Source organism: Rattus norvegicus, chromosome 3, assembly GCF_036323735.1.
Source record: "Rattus norvegicus strain BN/NHsdMcwi chromosome 3, GRCr8, whole genome shotgun sequence".
Classification (NCBI taxonomy): domain Eukaryota; kingdom Metazoa; phylum Chordata; class Mammalia; order Rodentia; family Muridae; genus Rattus; species Rattus norvegicus.
Genome location: NC_086021.1, coordinates 148868410 through 148893975, shown reverse-complemented (window position 1 = coordinate 148893975; position 25566 = coordinate 148868410). Strand labels below are relative to the sequence as shown.

General features: G+C 38.4%; 1 protein-coding gene and 1 long non-coding RNA gene across 8 annotated transcripts in view; both read right to left on the bottom strand.

The window, feature by feature from the left end:
* Nucleotides 1–23258, bottom strand: part of LOC134486164 (uncharacterized) — a 223289-nt gene extending 200031 nt beyond the window's left edge. Inside the window, exons 1-2 of the long non-coding RNA XR_010064918.1 lie at nucleotides 11468–23258; nucleotides 1–11349 (exon numbers count right to left, since the gene is read on the bottom strand). The exon at nucleotides 1–11349 is cut by the window's left edge and continues 200031 nt beyond it. This is a non-coding gene — a long non-coding RNA (uncharacterized LOC134486164). The remainder of the gene's footprint in view (nucleotides 11350–11467) is intronic.
* The window catches only part of Macrod2 (mono-ADP ribosylhydrolase 2), a 2017257-nt gene that overhangs the window by 1297102 nt on the left and 694589 nt on the right, over nucleotides 1–25566 (bottom strand). The window lies entirely within an intron of this gene.

Genomic DNA, 25566 nt, shown 5'->3' with positions numbered 1-25566 from the left:
TATACAAAAACAACAAAATCATTATCTTAAGGTGTTTGCAACTCATGTTCACTGTGAAGCCATCAGGCACCAAAACAATCTGAGAATCCCCTGATGTGTAAGTAAGAAACAAACATATAGAGACAGAGGGAATAAACTGGATTATTATTTATCTAACAAATATGTAAATATTCTATGGTAAGTAACATAGAAACGAAGCCAAAGGACATAATGTTAAGTGGACTTATCAAGACATAAAAAATAAATACATGGTCTCACTTCCAAATGGAATCCAAAATCCAAGCTCATGGAAAGTGAACATAAAAACAAATGATTACCGGAGGCTGGGAAGAGGGCAAATACGAAAACAACAACAAAAGTGAACTGGCCAGTGCCTTAGGGGAATAATGTATCGTCTAAAATATCTCTTTATCGTTATATTAAATTCCATCTCTTCTAAGAAAGAAGCCTATCTGGAAACACAAATGAACTATTAAAATGCAATCTATTAGACAGCTAGAATTGGGCCTGAACAGTTGTTGCAATGGACCATCAAGAGTAATTCTTAGAGCAGTCGAATTTGCTGGTGTGCTCAACATTCCTGTATGTCTCCTATCTTGATTGTCTGTCTGACAGCTGAAAGTTATAGCAATGCTTTTTCCGCTAAGTGAGAAGAAGCGAGTCAATCCTCTTGACCTGGGCACTCCCATGGTTGAGTCGCTGAAGTAATGAGAGAAAGACGCCGCCTTTACACCTGCTGGACAACAGGACAAAGTATCTCCTTCAAGACTAATTTCCGTCAGTTTTCTGTGACTGGCACGGAAGCGCGATCATTTTATATAATCTGGGGAGATCTGACATACTTCCATTCATTCTCAAAAACCATGCCCACTGCCATGAAAGGTCTTAATTCCTTATAAATTATCTTTAGAATCAAACTTCATCTGCTTTATCTTATGTTATTTTGTTGTTATGGGTATAAAGGAACTAGTAGTACAAGAAAATTAAAGCAGACAAAAAAGGAAGGAAAGGGTAGAGGTGGTTATTATTATTATTATTATTATTATTATTATTATTATTTGGTAAAAACAGAAAAGGAAACAATATAGAATATAATCATTTGAATGAGAATTGCATTCATCACCTCGATAAGTAAATGCTTATCTCAGTTGATAGAACTGTTTAGGAAGGGTTAGGAGGTGTGGCCTTGTAGGAGGATATGTGTCACAGGAGCAGGATTTGAGGTTTCAAAAGCTCAAGCCAGGACAAATACTCTCTCTCTCTCTCTCTCTCTCTCTCTCTCTCTCTTTCTCTCTTCCTCTCTTTTTCTCTCTTTCTCTCTTTCTCTCTTTCTCTCTCTTTCTCTCTCTGACTTGCTTATGGAGAAGATGAAAGCTCTCAGCTACTGCTTCCAAGCCATGCCCGCCTACCTTCTGCCATGTCACCCACCATGTTGGTCATGAACTCACCCTCTGAATATGTAAACAAGCCTCCAAGCCTTCAATTAAATGCTCTCTTTTCTAAGCTGCCTTGGTCATGGTTTCTCTTCACAGCACTACAACAGTAACTAAGACAAATGGTAAACAAGGAATAATTGTGAAGAAGGTTTGAAGAATCTCAGCACTACAGTATGAGGACATTTGGAGTCTCCCTAGTCTGTCAGCATCTTTTACAGTATTGAATGTGACAAGATTTCTGTTAGCATGATGTTTTGTCCTACTGTTTGAACTTTGCTATTAAGCCAAAAGAGTCCAAACTTGATGTTTCAGTAGTTGCACTTTTGAAAGAAAATATAAGGGGATAATGAATAGAAACGTTGAAAACATACTGAATTCTAAGGTTTTGGTTAATGCATTGCATACATTAAAGAAATATTTACCATATACAGTGTAGTATGTATGTGTGTATAAGAGAGAGGAGCATGGATTTTTTATTCTAAAGAAAATAAATATTAAATTAAATAACCTCACAAATATTTTAGGGCTTAGTATATTGTGATCCTCTGTCTCTCTGGGCTGGATAGTTTTATCCACAAGCTAAAGTCATCTGAGAAGAGGGAACCTCAATTAGGAAAATTATTTCATAAAATGTGGCTGAATATACTTCCTTAACTAGTGATTGATGTGGCAGAGCCTAGTCCATTGTAAGTAGTACCATCCCTAGGATGATGGTCCTCAGTTCTATAAGAAAGCAGATTGAGCAAGCTATAAGGAGCAAGCCAGTAAGTAGCATCCCTCCATTTCCTCTGCATCAGCTCCTGCTTCCAGGTTCCTTCCCTGTTTGAGTTCCTGTCTTGACTTCCCTCAATGCTGGACTGTTATGCGGAAGTGTAACTCTCTCCTTCCCAACTTGCTTTGGTTGTGGTATTTTATCATAGAAATAATTACCTAACTAGGATCCAGTCATACAGAATCTGAGACATACTTAATAACAGAAAGGAGAGAAATTAATCATTGAAATTTCCAAAGTTCTTTATAAGTCACTTATAAAAATGATGACAATTTTTGTTTCATATATATTCATCTTTATTTCACTAGAGAAATCCACTTAATCCACACAGTGGCCCTGATACCAAGCACTGTAAGCAGGCCTGGTCATTTTGTTGCCCTCTTCAGATCATTATATGCTATTATGTGCACACTGCTCTGAGGAAATGTTGCAGAACTGAGTACTGAAAACTGGATATTTCACCATCCTCTCCTTGAAACTGAGTCATGACCATCAACTGCTGTCTAAACAGCATTCTCACAGATGAGACCAAACACTAAATAAACCAGTCAGAAGATAATTCATGCCTGAAGGAAGCTTTCGGGTGTATTTGAACACACCAGCATCTCCCAAACAGCTGAAGTTAGCACAAGCTTCTTTCTCAAAAGGTGTCAGAGCCACACTGTGGAGGACAGGAGCATATGGCAGACCCTGGGAGAAAGAGACTGGCGCATACTACAGTTACGGTCAACACACTCGTATCACATTAAACAGCCCCCTTTTCAGGGCAAGGAGCATCCAAATGGCCCTTCCAAGTGTGTTACTTCCATGGAGATATTTTTGCAACCTATTTAGAAATGGAACACTTGGATGGCCACGATGAGGGTGCCAATAGATGACTGGTGCCCTGAGGGAGATGTTATTGTACTCCTCTAGTTGGGTAGTCTTAGGTGTGTGTGTTGGCGAGTTGACCTTTGATAGCTCAGGGGCTCCCAGTCAAAAAGGCTTGTCAATAAGCCCCAAGTTACTCCATCAATCTAACAACGAGGGATAGCAGGGCTAACACGACTCATACAAACAGACCCAACATATACCTCATGGCTGAAATGCTGAGCTCATTTGCAGAGTAGAAGAGATGCTTCTGCCTTTTGACTCTCAAACGATTTTGTTCTTTATTTTAAAAATATCACCTGCTTAATACTTACAGCCACAATAATAGTCTGGTGGGGTGCTTGAATTTCTCTTTCAATGGAAATGAACATTTTTTTATTCATCGAATTTGTGTATGTCAGGATTCTCCAGAGGGGAAAAATAAGGAATTGATCACAAAATCATGGATATTTAGATGTTTTATGGTATATAATCTATATGCCAGAGAACAAGAAAAGATGGTATGGTTCTTAGAAGTTAAAGGCTGAAGTCTGAGATATGCAAAGTACAGCAAGATCTTCCTTTCTCCACACTAGCTGAGGATAATTACTTACTGTACAAGAATATGTTCTTCTATATCATTTTCTTTGCATTTCAAATACCTATATAAATACTATTTATTTGAATCCTAAATTTGATTATATATTCATATTGCTTACAATTGTTCTTTTATTTAGTAGCCTGAAATAATTTTCATGTTAGCCATTTATTGCAAGTTAAGGATAACTATGAGCTACTTTTAGTAGAAGTAAGTAAATATATATTATATACAACATACACACTGTACAATATATATACACATAGACATACATGCACACATACATCTCAAAATATAATTTTTGCCTTTTGACACATGACATAGTTATACTAAACAAACAAGCAAACAAACAACACTGAACCATGTCTTGTTTCTTGAATGCTTCCCTTAACGTCTCTTGAAAGTAACTTCAAAAACCTGGTGTGTATGAGTGGTTGTTCTCCCACAGTGAGAACAACATTTTAAAGCTAAGGAAGGCATCAACAAGAGCTGGGACCTAGTAAGCATCTTGACAGATTTGAATTAGACAAGTGACTAGACTGGATACAACACAGGGGCAGAAGGGTTAAACTGGAAGGCTGGCAGGTATTTAAAAAGTGGTACATCATTATTCTGGTTTAAAGCAAGAAAATTATATGAATAATTCATCCCCCAGCAACAAAAAATGTTTTTACACTTTCCAATAGGTGTTAAAATGGGAATTGTTTTGCCAAACATAAATAAGTGGGGTGTAAATTTTTCTTCCTGCCAAGACAGAAAAGATTCCACATCACAGATAGGTAAGGAAATAAGAAAATGGTCCCTAGGAGCCACCTCTATGAAGCAAGGAACTCAACAAGAGCTCAGGCTCCTTAGCCTACCAAACCCATGCAACATTTATGCTCCACAAAGGATTAAGAGCCCAAGACCAGATTTTCACCCTCGAAGCTGCTTAGAGGGGAAAGTGTGATGGAAAGAAACACTCATTTTGGAAACTTAACAGTTCTGTCAGAGGGGTCGTCTCTTTTCATGCTTTTGAACTTTTTTTTTTTAAATGGCTTCTAAGAACTCATTACTAACAGTAAATGAACAACAGGGTCTGAAGATCAGTTTCCCTGTTCTAGTCAAACACAAAACACCCTTTTATTCTATTCTTGAATTTCAAAACCTGAAGGGGACCAGTTCACCTTCTTCTATTTATTTAGTGAAGTTCTAGCTGCTCTTTAAGTTCAAAGTTATAAAGTTACAAGGATTGATATTTTCTGAAACTGATGTTGCTTTTGTAGTAACATATCCAATAAAGTGTTAGAAAGGAAAGGTCTACATCTGTCTAGGAATTAGAAGTTTACACATTACATTTGAGAACAGGAAAATAAATCTACTATCTGTCTCCAACATAGAGAGGAAATGTTTGAACATTCAACCCCATTGGATTTTCAACATCTATTGGCATTTTAGTGTGATAATTACCATATGCTTGGATCATGGAAAGTGGAAGTGGCACTATTAGGAGCTGTGGCCTTGCTGGACTAGGCGTGGCCTCGTAGGAGGAAGTGCACCACTGTATAGATGGGCTTGGAGGTCTCCTAGTGCTCAAGCCCACCCAGTGTGGAAAAGACTCCTTCTGGCTTCCTTCAGATGTAGAACTCTCAGCAACTCCAGCACCATGTCGGTATGCACGCTGCCAAGCTTCCCACCATGAGGATAATGGACTGAACCTCTAAATCTGTAAGCCAGCCCCAATTAAAGATTTTATTTTATAAACGTTGCCCTGGTCATGTGGCAGAGGTGGGCTCAACAACATGGACTTCCACTCACCAAGGATGACATGGTTACAGCTGCTGCTGAATGCCAGCTCTGCTAACAGCAGAGAGCAACATTGAGACTCAGATATGGCGCCAGTCCCCGAGGTGACCAGCCAGCAACCTGGTGGCAGAGAGGACAGTGTTTTGTTCTTACTGGAGTAGATACTTGCTCTGGATATTTCTTTCCTGGACATAATGGTTCTGCCAAAACCACCACATTCAGTTAGGAGTACTTAGCCTATCTTTCACCAAAGAATAACTTGGGATGGGTTTAAATGAACAGGTGATGAAGGTACAAGGTCATAAATGGTGATGCCAGAGTCACATACTCATAACACATATTTTCTTCAGGCAAGTTGATACTCTGGATCTCTTATCAGCCAAGATTAAAACTAAAGGTCTACTGGGACATTGCTTCATTCCTTGAATTTCTCAAGTTCTCTAGTCCTTTATTTTCTTCCTCTTATCTAGAGTTGGTTGTAGCTAGTTTTATTCCTTAAAACAATAACAATAAAAGTGATCTTCTTATGCCAAGTGGGATGCTGGGCAATCCCTGAATCCTATTCCGACTGCACAACTGATTTAATGGAAAACATTTAAGAAGTATAGTTAATATAATCAGAATTCTTTATGTATACATCCTTAACAGATCTAAACTTGTTTTAAATATGTAACAACCAAAGGGAAAAGAAAAGGATCCTCTCTATATTCCTTTGTATGTCTCAGTGTCTCTCATTCTCTGGGCTGAGAAGAAGATGCTTCTCAATTAAATAACAGGCTCTTCATGACAGTAGAGCTAATTTAATCTGTGTTACTTCAGATCTTTGGAGTGCAGTCTTTTTGAATAGGAATTCTCAACAGCAAATCAAACCATTACATTCTTTTTCTTCTCTGTATATCTACTGAACTTGAGATATGACTCAGCAAGAGTTATTTCCAGGTATTGTCCTCAGAAACATTGGCTAACCTCACAGCACCTTTGGAGGCTTCCTATTCCTGACAGTGAAGGATCTCCACTGATCTCTAATTGATTTATGAACTTCCTATTCTCTTTTTCTTGCAGAAGAAATTGTCAAGTGAACACTGCCAAGTATCAAAAGGAAATTTCAATGTGACTACAAAGTGTCCACTTGCCTGATGTCCCCAGACTATCACTTGCTTTCTCTTTTTAGCCAAGAGTAATAACTACACACCAGAGTAGAAACTGTGATAGAAATAAGGGTCATATCCAACTAGCTAAGTAAATAAGGAGGATGCTTCTAAAGGAGTACTATGGGAGGTGGTCAGATACTCATTGGCTAAGAGTCCAAGTCACATTCAGTTAACTATTCATGAGAAACAAAGCTATCATCATAATCATCGTCGTCATCATTGTCATTATCATTATCGTCATCACCATCATCTTCAGTGTTAACACCCATAGCTTATATCTCATTAACCATAAAACATTTTCTGAGATATCTAGGAATTATTTATTATAATAAATCAAAAATTCAGGGACAATGGTGAAGGAGGTATGAAACATCATGGTCTTGAATCTAATGTACATTTGAAGAGGCAATATAGGACTGAGGAGTAGTCTCTAGATCCACAGTCTAACAATCTAAACAACTTAACATCTGTGGCACAACAGATTGGAGCATATCAAAGGAGACTTTGAAGTATCCAAGGTTCTCAAAATCCCACAGAGTAATGTCTTGGAAGAGCAATGAGTATTCTTACACAGACATAGTCTTTCAACCAAATTTATCTGGGAAAATGTTTATTTACCTACATGCACCTGTTTTTAAGATTTTATTTGAACATAAGTTTCTGAGACGTATAAGATTAAAAATTTAATCATAGTGATTCCTAAAATCTCTTCCAACACTTATTATTTTATCCCACAGTTCTCAAGAAAAGACATGAATCATTCCACTTTCACCATCACGAGCAAGACTCTTCAAACTCTTATGATATACTACCTAGCAAAGATTTAAGGCTAGTGACACATTGTCAACACAGTCAGGCATGGTCAGTGGCTCACCAATTAACTGATGGGTCACTTCATAACGTTTGTGGAACAAACATACTAGAAAATTCTAGTAGGAGGTTAACTTCCAAGAACACAGGAAATGGGGACTTTTGTCCAGTTCCTCATTTGAAGACTATTTCAGACAGACAGACAGACAGACAGACAGACAGACAGAGAACATAACTGAGAGTGGGAGTGGAAGGCAAGGAATTATTGATCTAACTGTTTAGAGTGTAAACTACATTTCTAATATGCATGTCACTGGATTTACAAGTATAAAGCATTTGTATACTTGATCTCTGCAGTATCCACCTTCAGCTCTGAGGGTTCTGCCTCAAGATACTAAGTACAGACATTAAGTAGATGCCTAAAAAATCAAGTATAGTGCTGAGGTGTGTGTGTGTGTGTGTGTGTGTGTGTGTGTGTGTGTGTGTGTGTGTGTGTGTGTGTGCGCACATATATACACATACAACATATAATCTCTCTGCCTCCTTTATAAGCAATGTTTGAAAACAGACTTTGGAATCTTGAGGATTTGGGTATATTTGCAAATTCTTAGCAGTTAAACACTGCTAATGATAAACTCTCCAAAATCTAGAACTTTTTCAGTATTATGCTGAAAATCAAAATGCTTAGTATTTCAAAGCATTTTTAGATTTCACACTTTTAGACTGGTGATTTCTAGTTAGTTTATATAGTTTTTCTAGGATACAGTTCAATGTATAAATTAGGTCAGTAAAAGATTAACAGCAGTGACTAATATAGCAGAGTAATGATAACAGCCTTTATCAAAGTTGGGAGTGTAGTCTCCTTTTTGTCTTCAGGCATGGCCTTGTGCTATCCTCTCATCCTCCTTCATGTTGACCTCAGTGACTGAAGCCATGGAGAGTGGAGCTGTGCTAGGGAGTACCTGTGCTCTCCAATTTGAACAGAGCAAAAAGTACTGCCTAAATCTTGAAGTCTTCTCTGGAAGTGCAGGGTCTGACTCAGCTTAAAAAAGACCAGCTTTTTCTACTTCAAAATCCAGTTCACTGTCACTGTCATAGAACATGCTCCTGGGAGCTCTGCCAAGAAGTACAGTATCTGCTCGGCAAGGTAGAGCCTACCCTTGACTATGAAATATTCTATTTTGATATTCTCCCTCCCTCTCTCTCTCTCTCTCTCTCTCTCTCTCTCTCTCTCTCTCACACACACACACACACACACACACACACACACACACACACACACACACACACACACACACCTAGATTACAAGGAAATCCAAATTTGACTGAAGCTCTGAAATCCAGTCTTCTTCATGGAGACCGACAGATACAATTGCAATATCTATATGATTGCAGACAGATAAAATATCTGTAGATTTTGTACCTTCATATTGCCTCTCAAGTCCAAGTTCAGCAATAATAAAACCATACCTAAGAACCTGAAGAAGTAACTGCTGTGTTTAGTTTTACCTAGTGTGTTGGTGGGGGAAGTGGGGACATCTATATTAATGGTAACTTCTTGTCACCAAGTTCTTATCAATTGTTTTAGAGAAAATGATACAACTTGCTGGTGCTCACTGGAATAGTCCAAAAGACAGACAGTAGAACGGGCCAATTATTTTCACCGCATGCATATTAGAATATCAAAAATGAAACAAAAACATGCATGTAGAACTTGCATGGTCAACAAAAGAGAACTTGAATGGTAAAAATAAAAATAAAAATATGAATGAGCCAACTTAAGAGCACAAAGATTGAAACAGACCCCTTCACATGTATAGTTAAATTTTGGCAAACAATCAATGAACTTCAGGTACCAATATTAGTGAAGAGTTCCTACATAGGACTGTGGCCCAGAGCAGAATGTCCCTAGAGGCCTGTGGCTATGCCTTTTAGACAGGAATTTTAATCCTGTATGAATATAATCTCTGCCAAAAGTGCAATCCAAACAAGGAGAGAGAAAGGGAATAAATTACTTAAACATTTTCTTTTTTTTCCTTCATATGAAGATGCCTTATCATAAGTCAAAAGGCATCGAGTCATACAGTGCAGTCATAATCCATTAGCCTATGGGCAGAGAATGGAAAATGGGGGTGTCCAGGTATAATGGGGGAACGGAAATGTTCATCAAAGATCCTTCCCCAGGAAATCTATGTATGTACCCTAAGTTTCTACATCCTGTGGAAGGTGACTCTGAATGAACTGATGGCTTTCAAATACATAGCTTTCAATTGTATTATTGCCTTCTCCCCAAAGCTGAGCTTTGGTATATGACTATATACCAGATTTATCCTGTTAACATCATAAACATCTCAAAATCAAGCTGTTAAAAACACAGATCCTTGTTTTTCTCTTCACTTTAGATCTTTTCCTACTCAGCTTCCCCTTTCTATAAACTTGAATCAACCAGGTAAATGTCGGTCCTTACTGCATTGTCTCCTTAGTCTCCAATATCATCAGCGACTCCATCCTGACCATCCTGTCTGCTCAGTCTCGTGGAACTTGCTCACTTGGTCCCTGTGGTATTGCTGTACTTGATACTGTCATCACTTCTAGCCTGATCCTTCTTGTGCCTTTTCTACTCTTTCCACAAAGCAATAGAAAGCTGCTTTTAAAAATAGATTCATCATTTTGTATGCATGCATGCATGCATGCGCGCACGCATGTGTGTGTGTGTGTGTGTGTGTGTGTGTGTGTGTGTGTGTAACTTTTTTTATTCACCAAACATATAAATTGTCTTAGAGGCTTGCTGCTGAATAAGATCACCTTTTCTAGTTCAATCTGGCTTCTTTCAGCTTCTCACTGAGTTGCTCTAGTTGGCCTCATAATAACTTTGGTGATTTGTTCTAATCTTTTGGATCCTACTCTCCCCACTCCCACCTCCGGCCTATTCTGTTTTCACCTGTCTCTGTAAAACTCTCCTGGTAAAATTGCCTCCACTCTCTCCTGACTCACTCTGTCAAATCTTCCAGCTGTATTCCAGCTGGATTTTATAGACCTAGAAGTTCTTTGGATGTGATCTCTGGCCACAACGACCATGTTACTAGATTAGATTTCCTCTACATGTGTTGATCACTTACACGAGCCAGAAAAGCACATCAGATACCCTAGAATTGGAGCTGCAGGTGGTTTCTGAACTACCTGATTTGGGAGCAGAAAACCAATCTCAGTTTGTCTGAAGAGCATATACACTCCTAAACACTGAGCCACACTCTTTTTTTTAAATCTTTATTAACTTGAGTATTTCTTATTTACATTTCAATTGTTATTCCCTTTCCTGGTTTCTAGGCCAAGATCCCCCTAACCCCTCCCTTCCCCTTCTCTATGGGTGTTCCCCTCCCCATCCTCCCCCCATTACCACCCTCCTCCCAACAATCACGTTCACTGGGGGTTCAGTCTTGGCAGGACCAAGGTCTTCCCCTTCCACTGGTGCTCTTACTAGGCTATTCATTGCTACCTATGAGGTTGGAGCCCAGGGTCAGTCCATGTATAGTCTTTGGGGAGTGTGAGTCACACTCTTAACCACTGAGCCATCTCTCCAGAAAGCCCATCATTCTACTAAAACCCTTTGTTCTCCATTTTAAGGAACTGAAACCCTTTGTGTATGAGGTCACCTACAAAGAGAAAACTCTCCATGTTGTTCCCTGTGACCTAACAATGAGCAAAGGCTTTTTGTACGTGGATTGAGTAACTTTTTCCCAGCTACACCTCCACTGATCTGGTGCATTTCAGTTAAGACTTTTGAAAGAAAATTTTTCGATAAAATAGACTATAATAATATAAAAACAAAAGTTCACACATTGGAGTAGGATAAGACAAACAGAAGGAAAAGACTCCAAGAGAAGGCCCAAGAAGCAGAGAACTACCAATCTGAACACTCAGGAATCAATTCCATTTAAAAACACTTACCTGAGGGGCTGGGGATTTAGCTCAGTGGTAGAGCGCTTGCCTGGGAAGCGCAAGGCCCTGGGTTCGGTCCCCAGCTCCGGGAAAAAAAAAAAAAAAAAAAGAACCAAAAAACACTTACCTGGAAGCCATAATATACATGCAGAGGGTCTGGTGCAAATCCATGCAAGCCCTGTGCATGCTGCCTCTGCTTGATAATTTTGAAATTACAGATAAGGTACATGAATAATGCAAAGCTCTCTGACACATCTGTCTCCTTGTGGTTTTGTCACTCCTTACTATCAGTTTCCATGATCACTCTCTGCTAAACATACTCTGCGAATCCTTTCCCTCACTCTCTGCATTCTTCACTTTCCAGATCTCCACTACAGCATCACTTCTGACATGGTTCTGGGCTGTGTTTGCTTATCTGACATTTAATAGGCCAAGTTACATATTGATACTGGCAAGGCATGTCTAGGGACTACTGTAGATCTTACCTCACATAGACGCCTAAGAAATAAGTTTCTAGTAAATGAGTGACTAAAATCCAAGTCTATGATCAAGAGCTCAAAAGAGGCTACAGATTGTCAGGTTTTCTGTTTGTTCTTACAATTTTTTAAACTACTTCATAAATTCAGATCAATGCTACCAGCACTTACTGATGTTAGGTGAGTGAAGAGGGAGAAAAAGAACCTGTCATGCTGTGAGGAAACACTGTGACCCGCCCCTCCCCCAGGTGACTTTCTTGTAAGCTTGTACAGACACTTGAGATAGTTCAAGATGAAGGAATTCCTAGCATGCTACATGACAGACTAAGTGAGGGTTGCGCTCAGAGTGTAACACAGGCCCTGGGAAGAATGAAAGTGACTGTCAATCTTTCTTGGTGATGGCAAGAAACTTAACAGCCTCATCAGTGTGAGTCAACATGAATTAGCTCAGACACTGCAAAGAGAAAGAACAGACCTCATGTGACACTGAAAGACAGAAGACACATGGAGGGATGACTTGTGGAGGTACTTGTTATGAAAAAAAATAATGTGTTAATATGGTAGTGATCCAGACAAAGCAGTTTCCTAGTGAGGAAATACTGGGGTATTTGATGATTTATCTTCATTAAGAAGTTCTAGCTTTGGGTATAAGGATTACAAATAGGTACCTCAGACCTAAGGATGAATAATATACTAAAAAGCAAGTCAGCAAACACAAAAACAAAACAAATAAATAAATAAACAACAATAATAATAAATAATAAATAAATAAATAAATAATAAATAAATAAATACAACAAATAAAACATCCACAACTCTATCAATTGGAAGCTGCATTTCATAGTGTTAAATCAAAAAGGCAGTCATTATAAAAGCACCCTAACAAAGGATATAAGTAATAGAGTATAAGGGTATCTCTACAATGTGCTCAAGTAGAGTGATCTCAAAAGCTGTTTCATAATAGAACCAAAGGGGCAAAACCACAGTGAGTGTGGGGAAGACCCACTCTGATAGGGGCCGAGAGTGCACTGAAATAAATGCGTATGGAATTCTAACCTGTAACTTTAATTTTTTCAAATCTTATCTTTAATGATGGTTCTTCTTAAATGTGTTAACCCCCTTGTAGCCCAGCACCCATCAGAGGCAGTGGAAAAGAAAGGATATAGGGAGGCAGGGGGAAGTGGACCTCTTTAGAAAGTTTCTTTGGAGTAACTGTCTGTGTTGTCCAGAAACTAGCAGTTCAGTTCACAGGTTAGCAGGCAGCAGCAGCTTGATCCACTCACAAACACCTCCTGGATACTTCAGCCATCCAGTTTGGTAAAGTTGGGTTAGCAACAGTAGTGACAAACCTAGCAGAGACATCCAGGCCTCAGCCTCAGCTCAAGACAGCAAGAGGGACCAATAAGAACACCAAGCTATGTTCTCTCTCAGGGAAGCAAAGATCAGTGGAGACCCACAAGTGTTGCACAGCTAGCTGTACTAGCAAGCCAAGCTCTGTCTTTGTCACTCCCTGGAGTCCTAGTTATACCCACGAACATCATGTGTCCTTCACGTGCCTTGTCTCAGCCCATGCATACAAACATCCTGAGTCCTTGGAAGTGGCACCAAACTACAATATACCACCAGAAGCTTTTTGACACATTTCTTTCTATGGCAACCCAACAGCTCAACTCTGCAGTGTAAGGTGGACAGATACATGCATATCATTAGCAAAGAATCCTTAATCATGTGACCTTTCATGTGTTTGCTTTAGTGGAATGTTCCCTCTCCTTTGTCTGCTTCAGTGAAGCATTCCTTCATGAGCCTTCCTTAGTCCCTCACACCCGTGTTCACTTTAAGGAAACTCCTTCATATATTTGCCCCAACAAAATATCATCCAACTGACTTTCCAATGAACCCTTAGGTTCCTACTTCTTGAGCCCTCCTTAATTGCAGCACTGTTACAAGCAGAAGATGCTAGCAAGGATACATTGCCAGCCTCCTTACCTTAGATACAGAGAGCATTGCTCAAATGTTGATGGGATGCAGCATGGGACTGTTTCAGTAAACCACATCTAAGACAAGAGCGAGGCTTCAGCAAGTGCTTGTTGAGAAATTACTTTCTGAAAGCCTTTTGTAGATGTGTAATGATTTCCTACTCTCTAGAATCATGTTCACAGACTTCTTAAAAGTACCCAAATAGTTTCATGTTAAAGGACGTGAAGAGGCTTTCCACAAGAACTAAAGACGAAACAGTCCTTGGAGCAGCTGAGAAACATCAGGAAGTGCCTTGGTGAGAAGATACCTGGATGGACAAGTCAAGTGTAGGATTTCAATAGATCAAGCAGCAGGATGAGAAAGTGTCTGGGAAACAAGGAAGAAGAGATAGAAGGAGAGCAGCTAACAGCTTCTACACTGCAGAGGAATCCAACAGAACATGAAAACAGACTGGCAGTTCCCTCATCTCCACAGCAGCATTTTCATGGACTGGAAGAGAGGGAGCTAAACTTTCAACAGTGAAGAGTTTGGAGTTTCTGTTGCTGAGTGTTAAATGGGAGATAAAACACTCAAAGCACTGAGAGGAGGAAGGAATAAGTGAAGGGTGAATGTTCACTTTTCAGGAAGTAAAAGAATGTTAAGGACAGGACGGGGAAGAAGGAGGCCAAGAACAAAAGAAGCAACTAACATTGACTATTTGGGGGAGCCTATTGGAGAAGGCCTTCCAAAATGAACCCAAAATAGAGGGACCAGAAAATACCAGTTTGTATTTTATTTTTTTCATTTAAATTCATAATTTAGAGGACTACGTTAAGTAATGATGAGCGGTGAATTAATACAAATATTTTCCATTGACAGATACGTTAAATGCCAGAAAATAGTAAAAGCTCTCAGTTGCTCTTTATTTGGTGTAGAGTCAGGTTCAATATTTCACACTTAAACTGAAGCTTTGCTTATAGTATCACATATCCCAGAGTAAGTTAGAACAAAAATTCCAAAATTACTGCTCAATCAAGGTCATAAATACCCAACTTGATTTGAAGTAAAGAGCGTGTGGTATTTTAGGATCCCATAATACTTCCACTTGGCCTATTATGGTGAACTGTGGAATCCTGTACTCCTTCATTCAGTGCTCCTGTATCCCCATATGAGACCTGTGAACTACCTGAATCTACCTTACCCCTCATAATCTCAGAACTGTACTGTTCATTTTCAGCCACCTCCTAAGAGTTTTCTCACATCTACAGTTGTCCATAAACCATCTCAGCTCTTGTTTGTTTAACCCAATAGCAATCTACTTTGTCTTCCCATTATTTATCACATTTCAACCCTGAGAAGTAGTGTGGTACCCACTGATAAACAAGAGTGCCTGCCATTCCTGGGATATTAATAAGAAGCATGTGTAACCCTGTAGAACAGAGTGACACGGGGCAGCACAGTGCACATGACTCACTTTGCATGTACCCCGAGTTCTCTCTTGACACCCTTTGACCTTGGGTGTTATTTCCTGATTTCCTGATGAGACCAATTTGTTTTACTGTCAAAATTGAAATCAGGTAGCTTTATTACTTAATTTTTTTAAAAAAATATATAACATCTTATTTTCTGCAGTTCCTGACCATTGATCAGCCTTATGTTATCTACACTAGAGAAAAGCCAGATTTTGTAGGCTAATGAAAGCCTAGACACCATAAAGAAACCTGGCTCTTTATGCAAATGAGTTCAACTCTTTGGATGACTAAGGTGTTTTTCCAAACTTTTAAATATAATTTTATTTTTATTTTACATGCATTGGAATTTTGTCTGCATGTGTGTCTGTGGGAGGGTATCAGACGGCCCCAGAGCTAAAGCTACAGACAGTTAGGAGCTGTCTTGTGGATACTGGAGAACAAACCTGAGGTGGCTCAAAGAACAGCCAGTGCTCTTAGCCACTGAGCCATCGCTCCAGCCCCTAGATGAGGAATTTATAAAACACTTCTGTAAAACAACCTAGGTAGACAACGGAATCTGATGGATATGACTATAAAGCATATTTAATACTGTTATAAAAATAATGGCAGGAATCTTCACCATTAAATATTCTTTCCCCCAAATTATTAAGTTTTCTAGAATATTAGTTATGTTATTAAACACTCTTACCTCATCTTTAAAATTACAGATTTACTATGCTATTTAAATTGTTTCTGAAAATTAACACAATTGTAGTTGCACACGCATATTAAGAGTGCAAGACCTTACCAAAGACTAGTTTTGACGAACCCAATAGTGTTCAGAAATGCTTTCAAATTCCCTGTTGGGCTGATGACTTGAAAATCTCAATGATGCACACAATTAATTTATACAGTCATTAATTGATTAATAACCTGTTACACTTCAAAAGAAGGACTCAAAGTCAGCTTGACAGAAAGCATGTAATTAAATGAGATACAGTGAATTAAATGTGAACAAGAAGGAGAGAAAAAGTAGTGCGATTAATACACAGACATATGATATGAAGTACTAGTACCTTAAATGATATCCCTAGATTTGATTCTTAAGAGTTTTACACATAAACCTAAAGATGGATAAAACAATGTCAAGATTCTCAGGATTAAAAAAACAAAAACAAAAACAAAACAAACAAACAAACAAAAAAAAAAACCCCAACTACCACCAAGGGAATTCACCCAAATCTACAATTGTAGACTAGTACAAGTTAAATTTTCAGAAATGTTCAGTCCCAGCACATGACATGAAATGTGCTGCACTTTCTTAGAACTGAGTTCCTTGTGTGCTCAGAAGGATAGAGCGCCGCTGGCCTTCATAATTGCAGAGGCTCCAGAAGGAATTCTGTGTGCGACATTGTCATTGGACAGCTTGTGCATGCCAGTTCTGCTTTCTACAGCTAGTGTTGGGTAATGAAATAGGTATCATGACTATAAGCATGTATAATTAGGTAGAATTATATAAATCCATGGGAGTGTGTGCTCAGCAGATCAAACAACAAACAAATAAAGCATAGAAACAAAGCAATGGGTTCCAAAACATAAAATTAACCCTACTTATATTTTCCTTTTTAAAAGATAGTCTGACAGCAGTTAAGTTTATAGCTATTCTTTCAAACCATCATATCGAGTAGAAAATAGTAAAGTAACACTGTTATCCTAATTCATACTTAGAGAACTGCTGGAGTTAATGGAATGTCAGCTTCTAACACCCATGTGCATGTCAGGGAAACTGCTTTGAACTTCACAATGAGAAGCACCGCTTTCCTGTTTTGGTTTTCAATGTGCTCTAGAGAACTGGGATATACTTAGGCAAGGTCTTAAGGGGCTATCACTGAAATCCTTTCCTCGTCTTCTAAGCCACTTTCAGGGAGTTAATGGGTGGGTATTATGTGTTTCTGTGATTTCTGCTCTATCTCTCCTGGCCCCATCTCTTCCCTTGTCCCTACCACCCTCATTCTCAAGTATGTGTGTTTTTTCTAAAATTACAATTAATATATAAAAATATATGTTATACATATATGTGCATGTATGTAATATATGTGTATACATTGCATATACTATATATTATATGCACATTATGTGCTCATGGAAACATATTCACGTATGTATACAATCCTTCAGTGTTGCCTGTATGTGTATTTGTTTCAGGCTAACCACTTAGGATTGAGGTCACATTCATGACTAAAACAGCTTCCCTCAGGAACCACTGACTACCCATATCAGTATCTAGTGTGCATTATGAAATTTTCCTACATTTTTGTTAGCCTGTCAACTGGTGGTGGTTTTTACAGATCTTGGGCTAGCAACCAGATAGTTGAAAGTAATGGGTGGCATTCTTGTCCTGTTCAGTAGGCACCATTTGACAGCAATCACCTTGGTCTTCTGGTTGTTACAATCTAATTTTTCAAAATAACTTATTGCCAAGATTCAGCATTTACATAAGATCTTTTTAGATTTATTCCTTTTAATTTTTTAAAAATAAATCTGGGAATGTGGGCTAAAGTCTGATCAGATAAAATTAGAAAAAAATAAGTTAGTCACTAGTCATAAAGTGTCTTAATAAGATTTTAATTTATAATGAAAATCCATTAATTATGATCTGGTAGCCTGCTATATGTCGTGGTACCATGACATATCACGCATACCTTGATACATCATGGTATCAGGAATATAATCAACCAGGATGGGCATGGGCCCTAGTGCACTGAAGCACACAACCCAGCGGGAGGCAGGCACATTCTTAAAATCCACAGACAACTAAATGCAAAAATGCAATAAGCTGATGCTGGGGAAATGGAATGCTGAAGTCAGGTAAGTGGTCAGAGACAAGGCCAAGCTGATAAAAGGATAAATTTAATGCTCACACCGGAAGTATGAGTGTCAAACATAACACAGGAAAATGGAACAAAATGCAAAATGCAGAGCACAAAGGAGGATTGATTCCTCTTCAGAATGGTTTTGTCTTGAGCGGCTGGGGTTTGGTGAGCAGTAGCGTGCCCTGTCGGCAATAACTCAGCAGCTTCTAAGGCCAGACCGTAGAGAGGTACAAAAGTCCTGGTAAAACCAGGTATTTTATTCTTGAGAATAAAGCTATCATGGAAATAAAAAGATGTTGGAGAGTGGTAAATGTCACTAAATAAAAAGAAGCAAAATTAATGAAATGTACCATTCCTGCAAGGCTCAAGTAAGTCTTAGACAAAGGATCCTCAGTTCTATAAGATCACTTAAACAAGTTAGAGCACACATAGGACAGCAGCAATATTGGGGTTTTTGAAGTTCTTCCTATTAATAGAACACTTATGTTCTCTTATTTTATGCCTACGAGAGTCTTAGATCCATCTTTCTCCCCCAAATTAATCAGGTATGGAAAGGGACAAGAGATAATAAACCCTCTGATCACAGCATCACAGCTTTTAATTTTATGGTTGACTCACTTTGGTAGTTCATACTTTATACTAACTTCTGGCTGCTTCAAAAGAAATCTAAGAATCCTCTCTAAAATCAAACTTATCTTTCCTAGTAAGGAGAATTACTAGGGTTCATTAATCCAAATTCTGTGCAGAGCTGATGCCTGTGAAGACTGTACCTCTCAATCATCTTACCAATGAGTAAGGAATACATCTGTGGGAAGTGGTTTGGTGCCTGCCTCATACTTAAGCAGTATATATGACATTCTTGAAATGTGCTCGAATGGGTGACCTCACCCAAACACCCCAGAGAAGAATGATTCTCACCCTAGTAAGAATGTAGCCGAAATGACTTCATCAGAAATGGCCCAAAGCTGAAGTAGTAATGACATGGCTAAAATGATCTCACCTTAAAGGACGGGAATCTGGAGTGGTAATGACACACAGAGCTGAACTAACAATCTGAAACAGCCTAGGGCCAAGTGGACAAGTCAAGAGGAAAAAGTAAATTCTCCAAATCGGATAAAAATTCCGATCAAGAACACATCACTCTGGATTCTCCACATGCCCTAATTTTGAAAGGGTGGCCTCACAGAAAAATAGAAAGAAGAATGTTGGACCAGCATCAGAGCAGCCCGACAGGGCAGCAACTGTGCTGCATTTGCTGAGCACGTGGCACTGACCGGATATACCAAAATACGTCAGAAACACTGGTATACATTTTGTACAACATAAGCTCCTTTTAAATGGCACATGACTCAGCTTAAAAACATATCTATACAAAAATTAAAGTCCAAGAAACCTTAGTGGGAATATTCAGTTACATAAATGCTATGACCTAGAAACTCATCATAGTCAACTCTACTCATGTCATTCCTCAAGAAAAAAAGATCATTTAACTGGAAAATGCCTCACATGTAAAAGTGTGTAGAAACTAGAACAATAGATGTTCTATAATTTCAACTCTTCAGTAAGCTGCAGAAAGTATTCTCCACAGTGGTTTTGTATTGCGTCAGAGTATTCTTAGGAAAACCATTTTAAGACTTGAAATGTATTACATTACATAGCATTTTCAGTTTGCAACTCTGTGTATAACTATGAAATGGAAAGAAACTCTCATGACTGCTGGACACTCAGTGGACACAGCACATCCCACAAATGAGTACAACTGAATTTAAGTGGCTACTAATTGACATCAATCACTAATTTCTACAGATACAACTACAACATAATGCACTTATTATATTAATAATCCTTTCACCATAATTAATAATAGCTGAGAGGCTAAAATCTAAGAATAATTTAGAAGCATATTTTTCTGGTCTGTTCTGTAAAATTTATAAAGTACTCAGAATATGATGGGTTTATGTAGATGATAACAAAGAGATAATTGCATTACATAATATAATGCAATATAATAAAATAAATCATCTCAGTAAGGGTGAAGACAGTGAGCATTTCCATAATGTACCTTCTGGTATCTACATGAGAAGGACACCCTGTTATAGCCCTGTAGTCTCAGGAGAAAAGTTATGTAGCACATTATGTAAAACTCACACATAAAAGGGCCTTAATTTCAAGATTGTTTTCATTCTACTTTTTGTGATTATTATGCAACAATTTCTAAGAAAAGATATAGATACTTTGACCAAAATCCTGACTAATAGAAAAAGATGTTGAGTTTTTAATGGTTTTGAAACAATAGATGGATTAGGTAGGTAGACAGACAGACAGATAGATGATAGATAGATTTATAGATGATAGATAATAGTTAACATAGAAACATGTATGCATACATATATGTATTTATATATAGATACATAGATTCTTAAACGATAGATTCATAGAATATAAAAGGGGTCAGAGCTTTAAAAGGGAAGAATTGAATAGTCACCATATTCAATTGAATGATGATTCAGGTTAAAGCAAATTTTGAAGCAAGAATAATACATTTAAACTAATGTACATGTTAGATAATGCCCAAGGTAAATATCATAATAATGAAACATTATTATGTTCCAACTAATTTTGAAAGAGTTAGCATAAGGAGCTTTGAACTTAAAGATGTCTAAAATTCCTTTTTTAAACACAAATAACTTTCTCTAATATAAGAAAACATGCATAGTAGCTTTTCATTCAGCCTAGACTTCATCAGATACACGATTAAGAGAGTATCTTAAAACCTAACAATGTTCAAATACCTTGGAAGGTTTTTTTTAATTGTCATAATAACACGGATATAAAATTTGCCACTATGCATTAAGGATGTGTAGCTCAATACAGTGAAGGACATTCAGTCTGTTGTGACCACATTTCTAGAATTTTTTAGCCTGTAAATTTGAAACTTTCCATGAAACAACTGGCCTTTAGTCCTTTCCACAGGCTCTGGCTATAGCTATTCTACTTTATGTCCCTATAAACTTGACCACTCCAATATTTCATGTGGAATCATACGATATTTGTACATGCTTGCTACTGCCTTTTAAAATTCAGCATACTCTCCCCAAGCATTGCCCATAGTGAAATATACTGTAGCCCTCCTTTCTTTTCAAAGCTAAATAATATTCAATTAAATTTAGGGATATAGCAATTTTAATCCATGTTTATATCAGGAAACAAAAGAGTTGTTGCCTTCATTTGCTATTGTGAATGAACACATGATTTACTTTAAAACTTATTTGCAAATAATTGCAGTGTTACAAAAATAAAAAATTTCCCTAATATACCACTTTCTTGTGGTAAATTAACATTTGTGCTTGGAATATAGTGGTGTATACCTAGATAAGATCAAACAAAAGACAATCATAAATAAAATAACAGATAATTTAGAATTCATATTTTACTATAATTTTCTAAATTACTTACTTTGCAATTATTTCAATTTAAAAACTCTACAGTAGTATTCTATTAATTTCATATCTGTATAGGGTATCTTTTCAAGTTCAAAGATGCATCATATACTCCATAAACCTTTGATGTTTTCTACCACTAACATATTATATTCTTGAACTAGAGAGCTGGTTTGGTATTTAAGAACACATACTGCTTTTGCAGAGGACCATAGCTCAGTACCCAGCATCCATGTCGGTGTCTCATAATTGTCTATATCTAGTATGAGAGTAATCTATATACTCTTCAAATACCCTTCACACAGACGCATACAAAGTAAATATTTTAAAACATTACTGCAGTGCTTTGAATAAGGGTGACTGTCAATACACTTGCATTCTTAGCCAACAGGAAGTATAACTGTTTGAAAGGATTATGAGGACCTGCGGATCCCGGCCCACAGCAGCTCTCTGCTCCCAGACCCGGTGAGAGAGAGACCCAACCGCCTGGTCAGGTGGGCACTCCTGAGGCTGCAGAGCAGAAGAGACCACCAACACTGCTGCTCACCCCTGCCCACATCCCTGGCCCAAGAGGAAACTGTATAAGGCCTCTGGGCTCCCGTGGGGGAGGGCCCAGGAGCGGCAGGACCCCTGCCAGAGACACCGCCGGAACCTGAAAGAAACAGACCGGATAGACAGTTCTCTGCACCCAAATCCCGTGGGAGGGAGAGCTAAACCTTCAGAGAGGCAGACAAGCCTGGGAAACCAGAAGAGACTGCTCCCTGCACACACATCTCGGACGCCAGAGGAAAAAGCCAAAGACCATCTGGAACCCTGGTGCACTGAAGCTCCCGGAAGGGGCGGCACAGGTCTTCCTGGTTGCTGCCGCTGCAGAGAGCCCCTGGGCAGCACCCCACGAGCGAACCTGAGCCTCGGGACCACAGGTAAGACCAAATTTTCTGCTGCAAGAAAGCTGCCTGGTGAACTCAAGACACAGGCCCACAGGAACAGCTGAAGACCTGTAGAGAGGAAAAACTACACACCCGAAAGCAGAACACTCTGTCCCCATAACTGACTGAAAGAGAGGAAAACAGGTCTACAGCACTCCTGACACACAGGCTTATAGGACAGTCTAGCCACTGTCAGAAATAGCAGAACAAAGTAACACTAGAGATAATCTGATGGCGAGAGGCAAGCGCAGGAACCCAAGCAACAGAAACCAAGACTACATGCCATCATCGGAGCCCAATTCTCCCACCAAAACAAACATGGAATATCCAAACACACCAGAAAAGCAAGATCTAGTTTCAAAATCATATTTGATCATGATGCTGGAGGACTTCAAGAAAGACATGAACACACTTAGGGAAGCACAGGAAAACATTAATAAACAAGTAAAAGCCTACAGAGAGGAATCGCAAAAATCCCTGAAAGAATTCCAGGAAAACACAATCAAACAGTTGAAGGAATTAAAAATGGAAATAGAAGCAATCAAGAAAGAACACATGGAAACAACCCTGGATATAGAAAACCAAAAGAAGAGACAAGGAGCTGTAGATACAAGCTTCACCAACAGAATACAAGAGATGGAAGAGAGAATCTCAGGAGCAGAAGATTCCATAGAAATCATTGACTCAACTGTCAAAGATAATGTAAAGCAGAAAAAGCTACTGGTCCAAAACATACAGGAAATCCAGGACTCAATGAGAAGATCAAACCTAAGGATAATAGGTATAGAAGAGAGTGAAGACTCCCAGCTCAAAGGACCAGTAAATATCTTCAACAAAATCATAGAAGAAAACTTCCCTAACCTAAAAAAAGAGATACCCATAGACATACAAGAAGCCTACAGAACTCCAAATAGATTGGACCAGAAAAGAAACACCTCCCGTCACATAATTGTCAAAACACCAAACGCACAAAATAAAGAAAGAATATTAAAAGCAGTAAGGGAAAAAGGTCAAGTAACATATAAAGGGAGACCTATCAGAATCACACCAGACTTCTCGCCAGAAACTATGAAGGCCAGAAGATCCTGGACTGATGTCATACAGACCCTAAGAGAACACAAATGCCAGCCCAGGTTACTGTATCCAGCAAAACTCTCAATTAACATTGATGGAGAAACCAAGATATTACATGACAAAACCAAATTTACACAATATCTTTCTACAAATCCAGCACTACAAAGGATAATAAATGGTAAAGCCCAACATAAGGAGGCAAGCTATACCCTAGAAGAAGCAAGAAACTAATCGTCTTGGCAACAAAACAAAGAGAATGAAAGCACACAAACATAACCTCACATCCAAATATGAATATAACGGGAAGCAATAATCACTATTCCTTAATATCTCTCAATATCAATGGCCTCAACTCCCCAATAAAAAGACATAGATTAACAAACTGGATACGCAATGAGGACCCTGCATTCTGCTGCCTACAGGAAACACACCTCAGAGACAAAGACAGACACTACCTCAGAGTGAAAGGCTGGAAAACAACTTTCCAAGCAAATGGTCAGAAGAAGCAAGCTGGAGTAGCCATTCTAATATCAAATAAAATCAATTTCCAACTAAAAGTCATCAGAAAAGATAAGGAAGGACACTTCATATTCATCAAAGGAAAAATCAACCAAGATGAACTCTCAATCCTAAATATCTATGCCCCAAATACAAGGGCACCTACATACGTAAAAGAAACCTTACTAAAGCTCAAAACACACATTGCACCTCACACAATAATAGTGGGAGATATCAACACCCCACTCTCATCAATGGTCAGATCATGGAAACAGAAAATTAACAGTGATGTAGACAGACTAAGAGAAGTCATGAGCCAAATGGACTTAACGGATATTTATAGAACATTCTATCCTAAAGCAAAAGGATATACCTTCTTCTCAGCTCCTCATGGTACTTTCTCCAAAATTGACCATATACTTGGTCAAAAAACGGGCCTCAACAGGTACAGAAAGATAGAAATAATCCCATGCGTGCTATCGGACCACCACGGCCTAAAACTGGTCTTCAATAACAATAAGGGAAGAATGCCCACATATACGTGGAAATTGAACAATGCTCTACTCAATGATAACCTGGTCAAGGAAGAAATAAAGAAAGAAATTAAAAACTTTTTAGAATTTAATGAAAATGAAGATACAACATACTCAAACTTATGGGACACAATGAAAGCTGTGCTAAGAGGAAAACTCATAGCGCTGAGTGCCTGCAGAAAGAAACAGGAAAGAGCATATGTCAGCAGCTTGACAGCACACCTAAAAGCTCTAGAACAAAAAGAAGCAAATACACCCAGGAGGAGTAGAAGGCAGGAAATAATCAAACTCAGAGCTGAAATCAACCAAGTAGAAACAAAAAGGGCCATAGAAAGAATCAACAGAACCAAAAGTTGGTTCTTTGAGAAAATCAACAAGATAGATAAACCCTTAGCCAGACTAACGAGAGGACACAGAGAGTGTGTCCAAATTAACAAAATCAGAAATGAAAAGGGAGACATAACTACAGATTCGGAGGAAATTCAAAAAATCATCAGATCTTACTATAAAAACCTATATTCAACAAAATTTGAAAATCTTCAGGAAATGGACAGTTTCCTAGACAGATACCAGGTATCGAAGTTAAATCAGGAACAGATAAACCAGTTAAACAACCCCATAACTCCTAAGGAAATAGAAGCAGTCATTAAAGGTCTCCCAACCAAAAAGAGCCCAGGTCCAGACGGGTTTAGTGCAGAATTCTATCAAACCTTCATAGAAGACCTCATACCAATATTATCCAAACTATTCCACAAAATTGAAACAGATGGAGCACTACCGAATTCCTTCTACGAAGCCACAATTACTCTTATACCTAAACCACACAAAGACACAACAAAGAAAGAGAACTTCAGACCAATTTCCCTTATGAATATCGACGCAAAAATACTCAATAAAATTCTGGCAAACCGAAATCAAGAGCACATCAAAACAATCATCCACCATGATCAAGTAGGCTTCATCCCAGGCATGCAGGGATGGTTTAATATACGGAAA